Raw genomic sequence first — 19962 nt, 5'->3', positions numbered from 1 at the left:
AGGAGGAGCTGGGGAACTCCAGGCCGGTCAGCCTGACCTGGGTGCTCAGCAAAGTTATGGAACAGATCACCTTGAGTGCCATCCCAGGGCACCCACAGGATGGCTGAGGGGTCAGAGCCAGCCAGCGTGGATTTCAATGTCTGCATGGAATGGTCTGGATGACGGGATTGTCTCCAACATCAGCAAATCTGCAGATGACACCAAACTGGGTGTGAGTGTGGATCTGATGGAGGATGGAGGTAGGAAGGCTCTGCACAGGGCCCTGGACAGGCTGGATCCAGGACCCAAATCCAACAAGGTGAGGTTTAACAAGTCCAAGTGCCGGGTCCTGCACTTTGGCCACAACAACCCCTGCAGCAATACAGCCTGGGGACAGAGCGGCTGGAGAGCAGCCAGGCAGAAAGGGACCTGCAGGGACTGATGGACAGCAGGCTGGGCATGAGCCAGCAGTGTGCCCAGGTGGGCAAGAAGGCCAATGGCTCCTGGCCTGGCTCAGGAATGGTGTGGCCAGCAGGAGCAGGGCAGGGATTGTTCCCCTGTGCTCAGCACTGCTTGGGCAGCACCTCGAGTGCTGTGTCCAGTTCTGGGTCCCCTGAGGAGGGCAATTAGAAGAAATTTGTATCAGGAAGAGTAAAGAAAGCAAAGGTGAAGCAGAGGAAATGCTGAGGGCAGTTTGGGGGTGGCTGCCAGGCAGCCCTGGCTCTGAGCAACAGCGTCTGCAGTGGCACAGGAAACTCCCAGCTGATGGGAACAAACTTTCTGGCTGACTGCAGAGGCCAGGACAAAGCTGAGTGGTTTCCCTGGTGTTCCCCAGCCCTTGCTGGCCCATGGGGCTGATGGCATTTGTGCTCCCTCAGGTTCATGTGCCCACACCAACAGCATGGGGGTGCTCCCGCTGCTCTGTGCAATGCAAACAGGGGCTGCTGAGCCAGTGCTGCCGTGTCTGTGCCTGCAAGGATGGGGCACCTGTGTGAGCTGGGGAGAGGCCAGGGCTGCAGAGGGGGGATGTTGTTGGCAGCTCCATGTGGACGCTCTGGGACGCTGCCCTGGGCTGTGCAGCGCACTGGGGATGGATCAGCCCCTGCTCTGCTGCTCCTTCCCATCTCCCCCAGGGCCCTTGCAGAGCCCCAGCTGTTGCTGTCCTCAGCTGCCATGGCAACCCTGGGACAAAGCGCTGCCAGGGCTGTTCCAGGTACAATTGCAGTGACACTTGTTGGTGCCACCAGGTGCCATGGCAATGGCCATGGGGCCCGGTCCTTGGTTTGGTGCCATGGCAACCAATGCCCAGCCCCGTTGTGATGGTTAGTGGCCATAGAAAGCTGCCCTGGCCCCTTGCTCAGGGCTGGTGTCAGTGCCCAGAGCCAGAGGGGATTCCTTGCTGGGGGCTGTGCCATGGCCACATGCCCTGTGCCGCGCTGGCCGCTCAGGCACCAGGAACCAGCAGCCAACGGCACTGCCAGGGCCAAAGGCCAGGTCATCCAGACAGAAAGGGGCAGGGCTGGGCACTGTTTCCATGGCAGTGGGCACTGGGGGCACACGTGGGTCACCCGTCCTGGCAGTTGCCATGGAAACCCCTGGCAGGGACTGAGGGCACAGCCCTGGCACTGAGACACTGCTGGGCCGGGTGCTGAGCACAGGGCTGAGCACGCAGAGATGGTTTTGTTCTTGCTGAGCTGCAGCACAGCCAAGGCCTGTCCTGCCCCTCGTCCAGCCACGCTGGGGAGGGGCTGTGGCTGCGGGGCAGCTGGGCAGGGACACAGCCAGGACAGGGGACCCCAACTGACCCGGGCATAGCCCAGACCAGAGCACATCATGCTCAGGGTATGAAGGGGGGGAACAGGGAGAAAGGGGGGAATTTTGGAGGGAGGGCTTTTGCCTTCCCAGGGAACACTTAGGCAAGAGGGGGCCCTGTTTCACCAGTGGGCAGGGTCACTACCAAAGACACAGACACCAACTGAAGGAATTGTGTCATTTATATCATGCACAGCTGCAAAGATTTACAAAAGGATAAGCTCAGCAAAACACATCATCATTAGCAGAGAATTACAAAAGAAGCTCAGCAATCCATCAAAACCCATCATTACATTTTGATGACCAATCCCTTGGTGAAACACTAGAGGTGTTTGTGGCAGACAAAGATTCTGGCTGACTATCAAGGTACACCTTACAGACATCAGTAGTACTTTAGTGACACCGTTCCTCATTCTTTTTTCTCAATCTCATAGGAGTTAGGAACAAGAATTCTGTTGCCCATGGAGCTGGCACCTTTTTAATTCCAGAATAATGCCCCAGGGCCCTTTGCTGTTCAGCTTTCCCATGCTGTCTGTGGCTAACAAGGCTTGGGGGGCCCTTTCCCCTCTGGCTGGAAGGGGCCGGGTCCCAGTCCCTGAGGGGCACCCAGCCTCCTGGATGGAATTCCTGTGCAAGTCCCTCAGTGTCACAGCAGCCTTCACATGGAGCCCCGTGGATCAGAGCATTTTCCACAGGGGCCCTTGGGGCAAACAGGGAGATCTGGTCTGGCAGGATGTGTAAAACAATATCCTGTCAGATTTACTTGTTCTCACACACAATCCTTGGCTGCAGGGACACATTCCCATTGTTCCTGCCCAGGTTTCAGGACTCAGAGTTGTCTTTCCTAGGAGCTGCTCCTTCAGCTGCCTCGGGAGGGCCATTTGGCCTCCGACCCACACTCTGGCTCCATTATTAGGGCTGCTGGATCCAAACCCTTTATCTCCACAAATGGTGGTGACTGGAGCTGGATCTCCTTTTTTTATCAATTGCTCTTAGAGTTGCAATATCAATAATTGTGCTACCCTGTCACAGGGTTGAATAATCCAATCTTGTTCATTATTGTTTACAGAATTACTGTAATTTCTCCTGGATATTCTGCATCAATTCCTCCTGCCATGACAGGAACACTTTGCAAGGCCAAGCTCCAAGGGAGCAGTTACCAAAGCAAAGTGTCCTGGAGGAATCTGAATTCCTGTTTCAGTATTGACAGCTCTCATTTGCTTTGAATTTCTCCTAATGAACTCCAATGCATGAAGGCCCAGCCCTGCAGCCTCTGGGCCGGCCCTGCCAGGGGCCATCACAGCCAGAACAATTTCCCAGGCAGCCCAAGTCTCACTGCCCATGGCTGGATTTGCAAATTGGGGGCAGCCGTGCACAGCCAGGGGGTTCCATTTCCCCCGTGGGCCATTGTTAAGGGCATGGAGCACATCTGGGAGATGGGTTCTCCATGGGCAAAGGTTCCCTTCTCCTCATCTTTCCAACTGCTCTTTTAACAACCCCTTCACCCATGCAACCAATCCTGCAGCTTGTGCATACTCTGGTACATGAAAAACCCTGCAGACAAAATCGCTGTATTTTTCACAGGAACAGACAAAGCACTCTGCATCACAGTATCAGCACACCCTGTAAAAATAGCCAATTTCCTCCCTTCCTCCTTTTTCCATTGTATACAATCTCACAAAGTTGACCACTGACATTAGGGTCCTGGCCAATCCTGTTCTGTAGGGTATTTAGTGTTACATCCCTGAGCAGCCAAAGATACCAAATTATTATTGTCAGCACTATTTCACATTATTATTATATGTGCATATTTATATATAAATACAGATATAGACATGTAGATATAGACATATATACATTAAAAGCTATAAATATAAACATGAAGATCTTATTATACTATAAATATGTATATAGTTATTTGTTATATTGATATTTCACTTGCACAAGGGCATCTGAGCTCAAGCTGAAAACCTTCTTCTGTTGCTCCTTGTGGGAGCATTCCAACAATCATTGCTCCTTCTGAAGGTGCTGTTTCCTATGTACTCTCAACAAATTCATCTTTGTCTGCCCAAATCCACAAGGTCTTTTCCTTTTCCATATACAATTTTTGGATGCATTTGAAGACAGCCAGGGGTGCAGCTTCTTTTACCCGACTGCCCCACTGCTCACACGGGGCTCCGACCTCAGCCCACTCCAGAGCCAGGGAACTCCAGGGAAGGGCTTCCCAGCTGGGAATTTCTGATGGCACTGATTCCTCACATTTACACTGAACAAGTGACATTTTGTTGGGATCTGGCCAGACTGTGCCAGTTTTGTTTTACCAGTGGGCAGGGGCAGCACCAAAGGCACAGACTCCAACTGAAGGAATCAGTGTCATTTCCTGCAGTTCAGACCAGCAAAGAATCACAAAAGGAGCAGCTCAGCAATGCACCCAACCATCCCCAACAAAAGATTGCCTGCAGAGATTAACAAAGATCCAGCAGCATTTACCCTCAGGCTTTACCATCCCCCAGACCCACACAGCAGCTGGGGAAGCTGTCACAGCCAAGGGCTGCAGAGCCACTCCTGGGCACTGGGAATTCCTGCAGGTGCCTCCAGCCCCAGGTGAGGCTCCAACCCCGCTGGGAGAGGGCCCAGCTCTGACAGTGCTGAAGGAACAAACTGACAGCACTGCTAGTGTGGCAACATCTGCTTTCATCCACCTCTTGGGTCCCTCCCAAAGCCTGGCCAGGGCTCAAGGAGGAACCAAGGGAGCTGACTTTGACCATACAGCCCCAAACAAGGCCAGATGTCAGATTTCATGGCCTTGTCTGGCTTCTAAATACACAAAGGTCAATACATGTTTGTTGGAGAGTTTTTCAAGAATGACTTAAAGAAAAGGCCATGAGACATACAATTGAGAGAAAAGTATAGGGGAAAAGTAAAAGCAGTTTCTAACAGCTCTCAGCCTTCTGATTTGTATAAACAATTAGACTCTCTCAGGCATCATTCTATAAACAATGGAGTTCTCAGATTGTCTTCCCATAACAAGTAGAACACCGTCTCTGGGAAGGCCTGCCATCCTGAGAACAGATGTAAACGTTTTGGGAACACTGGTTTCTGTTTTAGTTTTTGGTTTCTGTTTTGGTTTCTGTTTTTAATAAACAATTGTAGGTATTCTAAAACAAAGGGAGTGGTTCGAAATTTCTCTGTTAGCCTATCATGACATTGGATTACAGAATATGCATGAAGTTCGTTAACTTTGTTATTTAAGGTGATTGATTGATCAATAAAATCGGAGTTCGATGCATTAAAGGATGGTCGTCTCCCCCTCATCTCCAACACATGTTTCACTAACGAGTGGCTGCATCTATCTCACTGCTAATGACCATGGATATTTCATCAGGGAGCAGATACAAAGATAACCTTTGCTTGGAAGGTTCATCCAGAGGCCACCTTTGGCTCAGGGCATGCTGTCCAGGCCTCACTCAGGGCTGGTGTCCAGGCCTTGGCACTGCAGGGACGTGGTTTAGTGCTGGGCTTCGCACTGCTGGGTGAGCGGCTGCACTGGCTGAGCTCAGAGGGATTTTCCAACAGAAAGGATTCTGTGATTCCATGATTATATCCACTGCATCCAGCTGGGGCTATTTTAGCAGCATTACTTTGCTCCAAAAGTTCCCTCTTGCCCAGCTCCTGTGGCCTGAAGCTTCAGCTCCTTCAGCTCCTGGTGCTGAGCTGCTCATGCTGAACGAGACGCCTCGGAGAGAAGAACACAGTCCATGCAATTCCTTCTGGGACACGGAGAGGGGAGGCTGTGCAAACAGGAGCATTGTTTGCTGTGGCCTCCTCCTTGCCCTTCACGCCTTTCAGTGCTTTGAACCAGCCAAGAGCTTTCTCCAAGAGTGCAATGGAGCAGCTGTTCCTGCTCCCGGGCCTGGCTCTCTCCAGTCTCTGCCCTTGCCTGGTTCTGTCCCTCGTGCTGTGCCCTCTGTTCCCCCAGGGCTCAGTGGCTGCTGCTCAGGACTGTGGGACTGGCACAGATCCAGTGCTCCAGAGCCTCCTTTCTGTGCCCTTGGAGCTGCCTGGGCACAGCAGCCTTTTCCATCTGGAAGCTCCCCATGGACAGGGAGTGCCCAGCTCCGTTCCCTGCAAAGCCTCCAGGAGCCCCGGGCTGCCATCTCCAGTCCCTGCTGGCACTGGGGGTTCCCAGGTGCCTCAGGCTGCTGTGACACCGCTGCACACGGGAGGGAAGAAGGGCAGGGGCTGTGCTCAAAATCAGCTCCATCTGCTGCTGCTGCTGCTGCTGCTGCTGCTGCTGCTTCTGTGGGGTCATTTGTGCAGCCCTGGCCTAGAGTCAGGGATCAGATCCTGCCAGTCTCTTCCAGCCCTGGCTGCTCAGAGTTTGGGCCTTGGAGCCTCAGGTGGCCAAAGGCAGCTGCTGCTGGTCCCTCTGTGTGCCCGTGTTCAGCAGTGCTGCTCCATCAGTCTGTGCCCAGCAACGGGGAAAAGCCGGGCTCTGCCTGAGCAGCTCAGCCAGCAGGAAGGGAGCTGCTCCACACAGGAACCAGGAGCAAAGGATGTTCCTTTTGTAGGACATGTTTTCTATTGAAAGGAAAAAAAAGGACAAAAGGAAAAATAGGTAAATGGTAAAAGATAAGAGTAAAATCCAAGTGTTAGTGAAAAAAACATAATGTTAGTGAAAAAAAACAAAATATAAAGGCAAAGTTAAATTCTGTGCATTAAGAGGTAAATGATCTTTTTAAAAAGATAACTCAGTTATTTACATTGTAAATGTGCTGATGGCATGCATCCATCTTACTGACCTCAGCAGCCTTTTAAAAGATTTTGGGCTTTGTTTCCAACATTGGTATTTGAAATTGTGGTTGAAGCACAAGGAAATTGCTTTGTGCCCTTCCAGCTCCAAGCAGGACTGGGAGTGGAAACTCTGTCAAACCCCAAATCCTTTGGAAGATGACCTTCCTTCTAGGCCTGGAAATGAGCTGCACATTCCCTTTGAAACTGTGTCTCTAAGAAATCCCTGACAAAGTCCCACTTACAGCTTTTTGCTCTGGTTTGGCAGTGCAGAAGGGCAATTCTCCATCCACCAGCTCCAGACTCCACTGCCTCAGGAGCACGGCCCACTCGCCAGCTTTGGCCCACTTGTGGCACTTCTAGAGGAGGAAGAACGTGCAATTGCATAATTCCAGCCAATAAAGAAGGAAGAATGGGACAGACAAAAGAGATCCAGGCATTCAGCTGGGACTGTGGAGAGTTTGGGTCCTTGCCAATTGGATGTGTGTCCCCAGCTGCAATCTCTGGGCCTGCAGCAGAGTCTCACTCACCTGCCAAAGCAGAAAGCTCAGGCACTGTGCTCGCAACGGGCTCGTCTGATGCAGAGCTGTCAGAGCAATGTGAGGGCAGAACCAGCCCAGCTGGGCCCAGGGCTGAGCCCAGCAGAGCCCTGGCAGAGCCCAGAGCAGCCTCAGCACCCGCAGAGCCCGGCTGCAAGGAGAGAAAGCAAAAAGTGCCCGTCAGCTGAGAGCTCCTGTGCCCTTGTGCCAAGGCCTGCGGTGCCCAGGCCATGCTGGCTGTGCCCAGAGCTGTGCCCAGAGCTGCCCATTCCTGCTGCCTTTGGCAGCAGAGAAGGAGGGCAGCACATGTGCCCAGCCTGCAGCCAGCCACGGCACATGCAGCCCTCAGTAGCTTCCTAGAGTCAAAAAGCAGCTGGGCAGCTGACTGAAGAATTCATTACATCTGCCCCAGCAAAGGGGGAACCTTTGGTGCCCAGCCAGGCCGTGCCATGCCCAGATCAGGGAGCATCCCCCTGCCTGTGGACTCACCTGCGAATTGGGCCTGGAGCCTGGCTTTGAAGAAGGTGCCAGAATCCAAGTCCATCATCTTCAGCTGGCCAGGCTGGGAAGAGATTGTCATCCTTGAGGTTGTCCTTGGTGTCTCCAGCAGCAGCCCCACCTGGAACAGCTTCTCCAGAGGCTCCTTCTCCTGCCCTGGGGCCAGACCAGGCTGTCAGGGCTCTGCCCAGGGCCCCAGCCATCCATGAACAGGACAAACAAAACCAGGGGGATGGTGGTCACCAGTGCTTGCCACACCAGGTCTGCAGCTCAGCTCCAGCCCAAGAGCTGCATATTCCCTTCTGCTGACCCCTGCTCAAAGCTACAGGCAGGACAAAACCAGCCTGGTTTGCTTTGCCACTGATTGCCAAGAGATGCGTGGAGCTGGTACCTGCCAGGCCCCTGGATCCAAATGTGCACGTGGATCTCTCCCATCTTCTAGGGCAGAGGAACACCCTTCACCCAAGGATGACAGAAAAGATCTTCTAAGGATGGCCTCTCTGAGGGCTGCATGGACAAACACCTCTTAATGATATCCTGGCAGTCTGGGGAGAGAAACCAGAAATCATCAGTCAATTGGAGAAGTTGCCCCCCTGTTCCCATGCCCAGGCCATGCTGGGTGTGCCCAGAGCTGGGCCTAAACTTCCCCATGGATACTCTGTTTGGAGGACAGCAGGAGAGCAGGACATGTGCCACCTCCTCAGCAGCTGCCAGAGCGGGATGCCCATGAGCCTGCTCCTGTCTCCCAGCAATGGTACTGCCCCCGTGCCCAGAGATGAGGATCCACCTTGAGAGAGCCATCGTGGGAACAAGATCCGCCCCCGGATGATCTCCTGGCCCCTCCTGAACGGGTGCTTCCCCATGACCAGGTGGCACAGCAGGAGGCCCAGGGACCAGATCGTGGCTGCCTCGCCGTGGTAGCGTTGGTGCTGGATCCACTCTGGTGGGCTATAGGACAGGGTTCCTGTGGAACACAGAGATCAGCAGGGGGATGCTGCTGCTCCCAGAGCCTGGCCCCAGCATCCCTGGGCATGTGGGGGCTGCCCCAGAGGCACGTGGAGTGAGAGCTGCCCTCTCACCAGCACCTGGGACTTGTGCACAAACTCGGGGCTGGAAAAGAAGCCACCGGTGCTGGAAGAGGGCAGCACAATCCCTGGGAAGGCCAAACCATGACACACAAAGAAGAAACCCACCCAGTAGTGGAGAAAACTCACTCTCCTCCCCACCTCCATGGCCCCCAAAAATGTTAATAAGCCAAGGCAAACAAGGAGAGCAGAACAGTCCAGCCCTTCCTCACCTGCACACCAAACCATCCGGGGCACGCGGTCAGGCCTCCCTCTCTGCTACCCCCATGGGGGTTTGTGTTGGGCTGGCTGCCCCAGCTCCAGCCCCAGCCCAGGCCACAGTGGGTGCTGAAGGCTGTCAGCAGGGCTGGGAGCTGGCCACCCTCACACCCCACCCAGAACAACTCGGCTCCAGCATCAATCCTATCCCGGCTGCAATAGGGGGAAGCCCCAGTGCTGCACCCAGGCTGGGCCACAAGATGCCCAGGAGCATCCCCTGCGAGGGCTCACCTGCAAACTGGGTGTAGGCTGTGTCTTGGAGGAAGGCGCCACAGCCAAAGTCAATCAGTTTCAGCTGCCCGCTGGCCAGGTCGAGCAGGACATTCTCGGGCTTGATGTCCCGGTGCAGGACCCCGCAGCTGGTGCAGTGCCGCACGGCCTCCAGCACCTGGCGGAACAGCCCCCGCGCCTCCTCCTCGGGCAGGAACCCCCGCTCCGCCAGGAAACCCGAGAGTTCCTGGCACCGCTCCGGACGCTCCAGCACCAACAGGAAGCTGTCGGGGAGCTCAAGCCACTCCAGGAGCTGAATAACACCACCACAGCCACGGGACACCTTGGCCAGCAGCACGATCTCCAGCGGGGCGCTGGTGCCGTCGGGCTGCGGGAGGAGCGCGGTGCCGTCAGTAGGGCCGAGGCCGTGCCGGGGCTCTGGGAGCCCTCAGCCAGCCCGGGATGCTCTGCACGCCCCGCTCACCCCACGCCCGCTCTCCCCGCAGGGCTCCCAGCGGCTCCCACCCTGCCGGGCCCCGGCTCCTCGCCGCCTGGCACGGCCCGGCTGCTGCCGCTGGCCCCGCTCACTCACCAGCTCGCCCCAGTGCCGGATGCGATCCCGCGGCACGCATTTGATGGCCACCTGCGAGCGAGGGAGAGCAGCGGGCTGAGCTCGCCACCCGTCCCGCCGCGCCCCGACCTTCTCCTCCTCCTCCCTCCTCCTCCGCCCCCTCCTCCCGCGCCCGCCGCCGGCCCCGCCGCTCACCGGGGCGCCGTCCGAGAGCCGCGTGGCCGCGAAGACGCTGCCGAAGCCGCCGCGCCCCAGCAGCGATCCCAGCCGGTACCGCTCCTGCAGGGCCTCGTGCGCCTCACCTGCGGGCGAGACGCGGCTGTCAGCGCTCGGCTCGGGGCCAGCAACGACCCCCGAGCGCCCCTCACCCGCCCCGGGCCCGGCATCCCCACCCGCCCCGGGCCGCGGCGGCTTGGGGCTGGCGGCCGCGCTGCCGAGCGGCGGAGCTCGGGCCGGGGAAGCCGCAGCGGAGGTGGCGGGAGCGACCGCGCCGCGTGTGTCCTCCGCGGGCCCCGGGAGGAGCCGGGGCCGGGGCCGGGGCCGGGGCCGGGACTGGACCCTGCGTCGGGTCCGGAGCCGGGCTCGGGCCAGGCGGAGCCGAAGGGCGGCGATGCCGCCCCCGCCCCAGGCACTGATGCCCGCCCAGCAGCGCCACCGCCAGTACGGCCAGAGCCAGGCGGAGGCGAGACCGCGGCGGGACGGCCGGGGCCGGGCTCGGGGCAGCCCCGCCCGGGGCCGGGGGCGGGCCGGGGGCATGGCCTGGCCCGGCAGGGGAGAGGGAGGCGGGGAGAGGAGAGGGACGCCGGGCAAGGGACCCCGAGAGAAGGGTGCCCGACAGCGGGAAAGGGAGAGAAAGAGAAAGAAAAAGAGAAATGGAAAGAGTGTTGAAAACTATCTGTTTGCTGCTGCTGCTGTCGCCGCTGCTGCTGCTGTCGCCGCTGCTGCTGCCGCTGCTGCAACTGAGGCACCGGGGCCGTTTGTCCCCGTGTCCGTTCCCCGCTCGCCCCACGAGCCCCACGTTCGAGCCCCGCGCGCCCCGGGGACAGCCCCTCCGTCTGTCCAAACACGGGAACTTTGCAGCCTTGAGCCCGGATGCAGAGCCCTGACTCCTGCGCACTGGCACAGCGATCCCCTCGCCTGCTGCTGTGCATTGTCCTTGCTAAGGGTCAAACACTGTCGGGGCACCTTCCCTTGGGGTAGGATTCCTACCTGAGCCCAGCACTGCACTTACATCTCCAGTGTTGCTTTCCAGTAAAAACAGGAGAAGGAAAACTGTGTGTGGCTCATGGTATTTTAGAAGGCCTAAAAATCCCTAAGTCACTGATCTTAGAGGTGAGGTACATCTGGAATTACTGGGATGCAACATGGAAAAGGGGAGCATAGAAATAAATAGAGGAAAACATCTTGGATTGTTTCTTCCATTTTCATTTCACTTCTGGAAAGCTGTTTCAGTTTTCCAGGAATCTTGTCCTGTCTGCTCTTCCCAAGAATTTCTCATGGAGAACAAGGTCAAGCTTCTGTCACAAGATTTGCCACCAGGAAATTATGCCACTGGTGAAGTTTTCATTGTGACTGTTTGTGCTGGCTTAGGGCAAATTTTGGGAGGAAATCTCCAAAAGGAATCCATCTAGAAAGGAAGTTCAAGCAGCCCCTCCCCCTACTAGTTCAGGAAAAGACTTCCCTCGAGAAAAGTGAAAAAAACCCCAGTTTATTAAACAAGTAAAGTATTCACAAGCATGAAAAATGAATAATATTAAATAAAACCTCGGATAGTGCTGAAGAGATGGAAAATTCAGAAAGTCCTTGTTGTGGGTTGTAGTTGGCTCACTCGGTCTCTTCTAAGTCCCTCTGGTTCTGGAATGCAGCGTCCCAGAACTCGGGGGGCCACAGGTGTGAGCTGCCGGTGTTTGTCTGGGTTTTCAGTCCAGAGCAGGTTTAAACAGTTCCAAGAAAAAGGAAAGTCACAGTCCGAGGAACTTCTCTTCCTAAGCTAGCTAAAACCAAATTGCTAGACCTGGGTTGTGAAGGCATTGGGAAATTTCCAAATCTGTGCACTGGCGGTCTCAGCAAACACTAGATCTGGATGGTGCTGGAGTCAGAACCTTGAAATTTCCAAATTTTAGATTTCTGTGCCAGCAAATCACTGGACTTGGGCTGTGCGGGCACCAGGAAATTTCCAAATCTGGGTACTGGGGCAGCAAACACAAGATATGGGAGGTGCCAGACCCAGTAGCAGAAAGTTGCCGGGTTTTGGATTTCTGTGCCAGCAAATTGCTGTACTTGGGCTGTGCCAGAATAGGGAAATTTTCAGGTCAAGGCACTGGCAGTGCCAGCAAACCCCACATTTCAGGAAGGATTGGATCTGGACCCTTCCCTTCCCTTCCCTTCCCTTCCCTTCCCTTCCCTTCCCTTCCCTTCCCTTCCCTTCCCTTCCACAAGGTGCCAGAGTGGCTGGACAGCAGCCAGGCAGAAAGGGACCTGCAGGGACTGATGGACAGCAGGCTGGACAGGAGCCAACAGTGTGCCCAGCTGGCCAAGAAGGCCAATGGCTCCTGGCCTGGCTCAGGAATGGTGTGGCCAGCAGGAGCAGGGCAGGGATTCTTCCCCTGTGCTCAGCACTGCTTGGGCAGCACCTTGAGTGCTGTGTTCAGTTCTGGAGCCCCCAATTAAGAAGGACATAGAGGGGCTGGAGCGTGTCCAGAGAAGGACAACAAGGCTGAGGATGGGTCTGGAGCACAAGAGCTTTGAGGAGTTGCTGAGGGAGCTGAGGTTGTTTATCCTGTAGAGGAGGAGGCTCAAGGGAGACAGGGCAGTGTCAGGGCACAGGGTGGACTTGATGATCTCCAAGGTCTTTTCCACCCTTGCTGATTCTGGGATTCTCTGGAACCACCCTTGGAGCAGTTGCAGGAGGAGCCCTGGGCCTCCTCTTCAGAAGCTCCAGCAGCCCAGGTCCCTCAGCTTCTCCTGCCAGCCCCAAAGCCCATCCTGTCAGTCCTGCAGAGCCTCTGCAGCTCCTCCTCACTGCCCAGAACAGGGAGCCCCAGAGCCAGACACAGCAGCCCAGATGTGCCTCTCTGGCCTGGGGTGCCTCTGCAAGGGAGCAGCACCAGGCACTGCAGGAGCCTGCAGACAATTCCTGCAGCACTTGTAGGATGATCCTGCTGCCCAAGGGACGTTCCCATGGGGCCAAGTCAGGAACTGCAATGGGGAGTGGGGCCAGAGAGGAAAGGGCAAACAGGGATGGGCTGTTTGCAGGGGAGGGGACAGGGCTGGGCAATAGGAAGAAACTTGCGGCAGGAAGAGTGAAAAAAGCAAAGGTGAAGTCAAGGAAATGCTGAAGGCATTTTGGGGGTGGCTGCTAGGCAGCCCTGGCTCTGAGCAACAGCGTCTGCACTGGGACAGGGAACTCTCAGCGGATGGGAACAAACTCTCTGCCTGACTGCAGAAGCCAAGAAAAAACTGAGTGGTTTCCCCGGTGTCCCCCAGCCCTTGCTGGCCCATGGGGCTGATGGCATTTGTGCTCCCTCAGGTTCATGTCCCCACACCAACAGCATGGGGGTGCTCCCTCTGCTCTGTGCAATGCAAACAGGGGCTGCTGAGCCAGTGCTGCCGTGTCTGTGCCTGCAAGGATGGGGCACCTGTGTGAGCTGGGGGAGAGGCCAGGGCTGCAGAGGGGGGATGTCATTGGCAGCTCCATGAGGACGCTCTGGGACGCTGCCCTGAGCTGTGCAGAGCACTGGGGATGGATCAGTCCCTGCTCTGCTGCTCCTTCCCATCTGCCCCAGGGCCCTTGCAGAGCCCCAGCCATGCTGTTTGCCCCCAGCCTGCCCACGGCCAGCCTGAGGCTGCTCACGGGGGTTTCTGTGCTGAGCATTGGCCTGGCCGTGTTCTTGAGAGAGCCTGGGCAAGGAGCCTGGAGCCCCCAGGGCCTGGCCTGAGGCGTCAGTGCCGCCCCAGCAGTGCCCATGGCCTGTCCCTGCTGCAGCCCCGGCAGTGCCACCCCCAGGGCTGTGCCCGGCCCCAAGAGCACTCAGGCCCTACAGCAACACCAGGGCCACCAGGGCAGCGGGGCAGGGCCACGGCAGCAGCACTGGCAACACCAAGTGCGGCTGCTGCTGCTGGGAACAGCTGCTGGGCCAGCACTGATCTGCCCCCAGCTCTGCACACAGACATTGGTGCTGCACCTCCAGAGAAGGCAACAAAAGGGCATCTCTGCAGAAAACTTGGCTGGGAGATCCTTTAGTTCCTTTAAAGCCACCAAGACTGCAGCCCCTCCTTGACACAGTCTGTGGCCACAGGAACTCCTGAGATACACAAAATGTGAAATGGAATGAACTGTGGCTTTTCTTTTGGAAAATATGGAAAAACTACAATCAAGGGAAAAAAAAACCACCAGCAAGAAAACCAACAAGAGCTATCTAAGATGACTTTTATTACAAGTGATTTGCAAAAACTGTCATCTAGTTTAGTCTTTCTGAATGCATCCAGCCATCAGTCTCCACACGGCAGCCTTGAGCTCCTGGTTCCTCAGGCTGTAGATGAGGGGGTTCAGGGCTGGAGTCACTACCGAGTACAGAACTGACAGGGTCAGATCCAGGGATGGAGAGGACATGGAGGGGGGCTTTAGATAGGAAAATATACCAGTGCTGATAAACAGGGAGACCACAACCAGGTGAGGGAGACAGGTGGAAAAGGCTTTGTGCCGTCCCTGCTCAGAGGGGATCCTCAGCACAGCCCTCAAGATCTGCACATAGGAGAAAACAACGAACACAAAACAACCAAAAGCTAAGGAGGCAGTGAAAACAGAAACTCCAAGTTCCCTGATGTAGGGTTTGGAGCAGGAGAGCTTGAGGATCTGGGGGATTTCACAGAAGAACTGGCCCAGGGCATTGCCATGGCACAGGGGCAGGGAAAATGTATTGGCCGTGTGCATGAGAGCAGTTAGAAAGGCACTGGCCCAGGCAGCTGCTGCCATGTGGGCACAAGCTCTGCTGCCCAGGAGGGTCCCGTAGTGCAGAGGTTTGCAGATGGACATGTAGCGGTCGTAGCACATGATGGTCAGGAGAGAAAACTCTGCTATGATAAAGAAGAGAAAGAAAAAGAGCTGAGCAGCACATCCTGTGTAGGAGATGTCCCTGGTGTCCCAGAGGGAATTGTGCATGGCTTTGGGGACAGTGGTGCAGATGGAGCCCAGGTCGCTGAGGGCCAGGTTGAGCAGGAAGAAGAACATGGGCGTGTGCAGGTGGTGGCCGCAGGCTACGGCGCTGATGATGAGGCCGTTGCCCAGGAGGGCAGCCAGGGAGATGCCCAGCAAGAGGCAGAAGTGCAGGAGCTGCAGCTGCCGCGTGTCTGCCAATGCCAGCAGGAGGAAGTGCCTGATGGAGCTGCTGTTGGACATTTGCTGATCCTTGGCATGTGGACCTGTTCATGGAGAAAAAGACAGTGTAGAGATAGAGGAGACACCCGTAAGCAAAATCAAAGCAATTTCCCATACGCTGTCCCCTGTAAGTGACACAGACCTCCTTTTGTGTTCAAGTGTTCTGCAGTTTTCTTTTTAAGCTCCCTCCATGTCTGTCTTGGTATTCTTGGATATCATAAGCCCTCAGCATTTTTTCTGCCCCCCGGGAGAATAGAGTGATTTCTCTGAGACAAAGTGATGAGTGGAGACTAAGGGGAGGTGTTCTTTCATTCTGATCTGTTCAGATTTTGTCAGGGGTTTAAACTTTAGCAGGTGGAGGGTGATCAACTTCCCATGTTTATTCCCAAAAATGCCTTAGGTACTGCTGAGAGCAGATGGATCCACCACAGCCCAGCTCCACATTTGTGGCCAAGGGCTCTCTTTGCTCATTTCACCAACCCAGCAGCATTTTCAGTGTAACAACACCGCTGCCTTTCCCCACCAATCTTATATCTCAGAGATACTCCAGGACAGGTTTGCGCCCTGGATTGAAGCTCCCAGCTTGGACTGAAATCTCAGGGACACTTCCAAGTGTCCTTATGATGGTATTGGATGAAGGGAGATGCAGCTCCTTCCCTGGCTGCACTGACAGCATTGCCCAGAGCCGGGCACTGGGGACAGCGTCACCCTGAGCCAGCGGTGCCCCCTGCCAGAGCCCCCAGGGCCGGGCAGCTGCTCCCAGCCCTGTGCTCTGCAGAGGGAACTGGGCCCAGGGCTGCAGAGCTGCCCCACGGCTCTGCTGCAGCTCTGCCTGCACAGGAGGGGCTGCACGCCTTGGAGCCCCGGCCCTGAGGGCAAAGGCTTGGCTGGGGCACAGGAGGGAGGGGGCTTGTTCAGAGGGAGGGGCTGCACTGGAGGGGATCCTGTGGGCATCTCTAAACTCTCCCTGCCACAGCATTGCTGGGTTTTGTTTTCTTTCATTCCCTGATCTTCTCTCTGCTTCCTGCAGATTTCCCTGCTGCAGGTGTTTCCCTGTGCCTGATCTCTCTGTGCCAGCACTCACAGACCCCAAAAAATCTCTGTGCACTCTCCTTGGTCCTACAGAACCCTGCCTGTTTGCAGGGCACTGGATGGGGCAGGTTCTGTTTGCAGCTTGGAGAAAGGACAGCTCAGACTGAGCCTGATGGGTCATGCAAAGGTGATACTGGTGCTGTCCATGGGCAGAGAAGTGGCTGAAAGTACATTAGGAATCTCCTGTGAACCTATTGATCACTAAAAGTAACAGTTCAGATTTCTCAGGTACTTGTCAAAATTCATAATCATCCTTTAATATTTATACCCCCTCCCCGTCATCCTCCAATAGTAGGAAACTGAATACAGTCTTAGGAATTTTCCTCATTTTTATCAAAATCCTTGTCTTGGAAATATTCTGTGACTGATCAGAACCCCTCAGTACATCAGAGCTTCATGAGCATTTCACCTCCCCTGCACCAGAAATACCCAGAGTTGTACTCACAGAGTCTATAGGCATTGGAATGGTCCAGCAGCAGGAGATGGCTCCAGGAGCTGCAGCTGCATTGTCCTGCAGCCAGAGGTTCCTGTGCCAAGGGCTGGCAGTGATTCTGCCCCAGGCACTTCTCAGCACCTGCCCAGCCCTGACTGATTGAAGCTCTCTCTGCCTCTGTGCTGTGCCTGGGGTGGCTGCAGGCAGTGCCCCAGCCCTGCTGGGCTGGCAGAAGAGCTGCTCATCAGGAGAAATGTGCTTTTGAAGCTCTTCTTGGTTACCAGGAGCTGCATCTGTACCAGGAGCCCAGCTCAGCTCAGCAGCACAGATACAGGACTAGGACTGTAATGAGCCTCTGGGGCTTTGTGCTCAGGCCCTGAACATCAGTCCCTGAGAAGGAGCTGAAGAAACCTCTCCAGAACTCCAAGTCAGAATCCAACTCCAAAGTTTCTTGGACTTGTAATGGGTCCCACTGAGGGACACGACTGAAAAAGTGTCCCCAGACCCCAGGCAGAGCAGAGAACTGGAGGCAGTGATGACAGGTGGGGACAAAGAGAAGCCAAGTCGTGGTGCCCTGGGGCACAGCAGGGTCTGTACCACCAAGGCCTGGGAGGAGACACCTTGTCCTGAGGCCCTGGGGCCTCCTGGCACAGCCCAGCCAGGCTGGGCACTGGCAGCCCCTTGTCCTGTCCTCAGCATCCCCCCCCAGCCCACATCCCAGTGGCCTCAAGGATCTGCTGGAAGGAGTCCCTGGAGAGCCTTGCTCAGCAATGGCCCTGGGGGCTCCTTCATGCTCCCTGCAGGGATTGCAGGTTTTTCAAAGGACTTTGGGTTTGGCTTTTGCCTTGGAGTCTCTGAGAGCTTTGTGCAATGATGGCCTCCAATTATCTGCTGTAATTAGTCCCTGGAGAGGCTTTGTCAGTAACAACACTCAGTGGGGCTCATTAATGCTTCAAGGTACTTCAGTTCTTTTAAGGTACTTGGTGTTTCTGTTTTGATACAGACTCTGTGAGAGGTTTCTGCAATCATGACCCCAATTATCTACTTTAACAAGTCCCTTGGGAGCTTTGTACTGACACTCAGTGGGGCTCATTAATACTTTGAGATACTCAAGGTTTTTAAGGTACTTTGGAATTTCCTTTCCACGCTGAGTCTCTGAGAGGTTTTTGTGCCATTCTGGCCTTCAATTCTGTCCTCCAAGGAGTCCATGAGGAGCCTGTGTTGGGGATGGACCTCAGTGGGAGCCATGAATGCCTTGAGACACTTTGCGGTTTTCTTCTGACTTTGACTCCTGGAAAGGTTTGTGCAATCTCCTCTCAGGCCCTAAGGTTCAAGGGCTCAGCTCCAAATGCACAGTGAGGCGCATGAGGATCAAGCAAATCCTGACAAACCATGGCTCTGCCTTGATTTCCCTCTGCTCTCATGGAGCTCATCAGGAAGCTGTCTGTAGTGGTTTTTGTTCACTAATTTGAGATTTCTTGGAGAATACAGCAATGATTGTGATGGGTTCAGTGTTGGCTATATACCAGTACACTCACTAGATTATACGTACTTATTTCCTGCTGTGAGGTAGGATTAGGAGAAAGGCAAAGTAGCCTCAAAACTTCAAAAGGGTATAAAGAAAAGTTTATTACCAGTAACTAGAAGAAGGAGTAATATGAATGCAAAAAAAACTTTTGGAACACTTCTCCTCTCCCTGCAAGCTTTTCTTTCTTACTGACAATGAAAGAGACAAAACCTAAAATTTTCAGTCACTTTGCCACCTCTAGAATAGTTTTTCTTCAATTCACGTAGGGAAAGGAGTCTCTCTTCCATGCTATGGAAGCTTTACAAGAAAACATATTTCTCGTGGCTCTCAATTCCCATGAACATCAGCCTCCCAGAAAATCTGCAATCATGAAGTCCCTCCCATTTTTCACATCTTTTGCCACATCTGTGTTTATGGGCATGTTAGTTTATGGGGTATTAGTTTAAAGATGAGCTGCTTAGGAACAAAGGTTCTCTTCATCTATTTCTGAAATCATCTTCATATCTACAAACAGACGTCTTCTTCTCTTCATGAGGCACAGGGTCTCATCACTCGTCTCTCTTTCTCTGTTCAAATTTCTCATGGGATCATAGCTACTTCAAGGTTTGCTTACTTTAGCATGGAGGTTTTTGCTGAACAAGTCATCTTCCCATGCTTTTCAATGCCTTATAGGGAAAAAGAGAGTCTGATGTATCAATGACATCCTTCTCCATTGCTTTACAAGAGGATTTCAGCTCCAAGATCAAGACATCTCCTCATCCCTCCTATCTGGGACTCAGCTTCCACTTCACTGACCTCCATGTCTTTGTGCTGCTCATGTATGTATCTGCACTTTGTCCTTTTCTCTCCCTCGAGGGAGGATGGAAGCACTGAAAGAGTTCATATCTCACCCGGGGCCTGCAGATGGTTCTGTGACCCCAGCCGGGCTCGGTGCTTGTGGCCGGAGCAGTTTTATGATGGAGGTTTCTGCAGCAGCTGCGCTGGGGCTGTGTCAGGATGGGCCGCGCTGGGGCAGGGCCAGGATCTCAGCAGCCAGGCCAGAACTCAGCAGCAGCAGCATGGCCGGGGCCGATGGCTTCTCCTCCCCCTGCCTGGGGCTTGCGGCTGAACCCCAACGGTGGCAGAATCTTGGCCGAGCCGGCCCGGCCCGGGGCTGCTCCTGGGGCCCGGTGGATCATGGCTCAGCCTGGGCTGGCGGCGGGGCAGGGCTCAGCAGAGCCCAGATGGTCACAACTGCAGCCATGGCCCGGCCGGGCCTCAGCCCCGCGGCCTCCCCTGCCCTGCCCAGCAGCCGATGGGGCCTGGCGGGGTCCCTGGGAATGGGCCCGGCCCCATGGCAGGAGCCGCCCAGCCCGGCCTGGCTGAGATGGGGGCCGGGTCGGCCTTGTTGCCTCTTTGCCAGCCAGAAGGGAAAGAGACCCTCTGTCCTGGTTTGAAAAGCAAGTGAGTTTTTTGGGATGCTGTAGTTAAACCAATAGGTGCCCAGATTTGAATATTGGCACGTGGTGTGGCCACTGAGGACATGGGTACGCCTCTGACAACACAGGGGGTTAAAAGCAGAGAACTGCCAAGAAAACTTTCTTTTGGTTCTGGTGGGTGAAAGAAACCTATGTTGTTAGCTTTGTCTGCTATTTGAAATATTCCTGATTGTTGGATCCAAATTATTCCTAATTGCTGTAAGTTTCTTGTTCACTGCATGTATTATTTTGCTATGATGTTTCATCATACTTATAAAAAAAGACATGCATCTCATTCTTAAAAAACAAAAAAGAAGAGGAATGAACGCCTT

The sequence above is a fragment of the Melozone crissalis genome, unplaced genomic scaffold (genome assembly GCF_028551555.1).
Source record: "Melozone crissalis strain CALT ecotype California unplaced genomic scaffold, PUWL_Pcris_2 ptg000053l_1, whole genome shotgun sequence".
Lineage (NCBI taxonomy): Eukaryota > Metazoa > Chordata > Aves > Passeriformes > Passerellidae > Melozone > Melozone crissalis.
Note: the sequence above shows the minus strand (reverse complement) of the source record.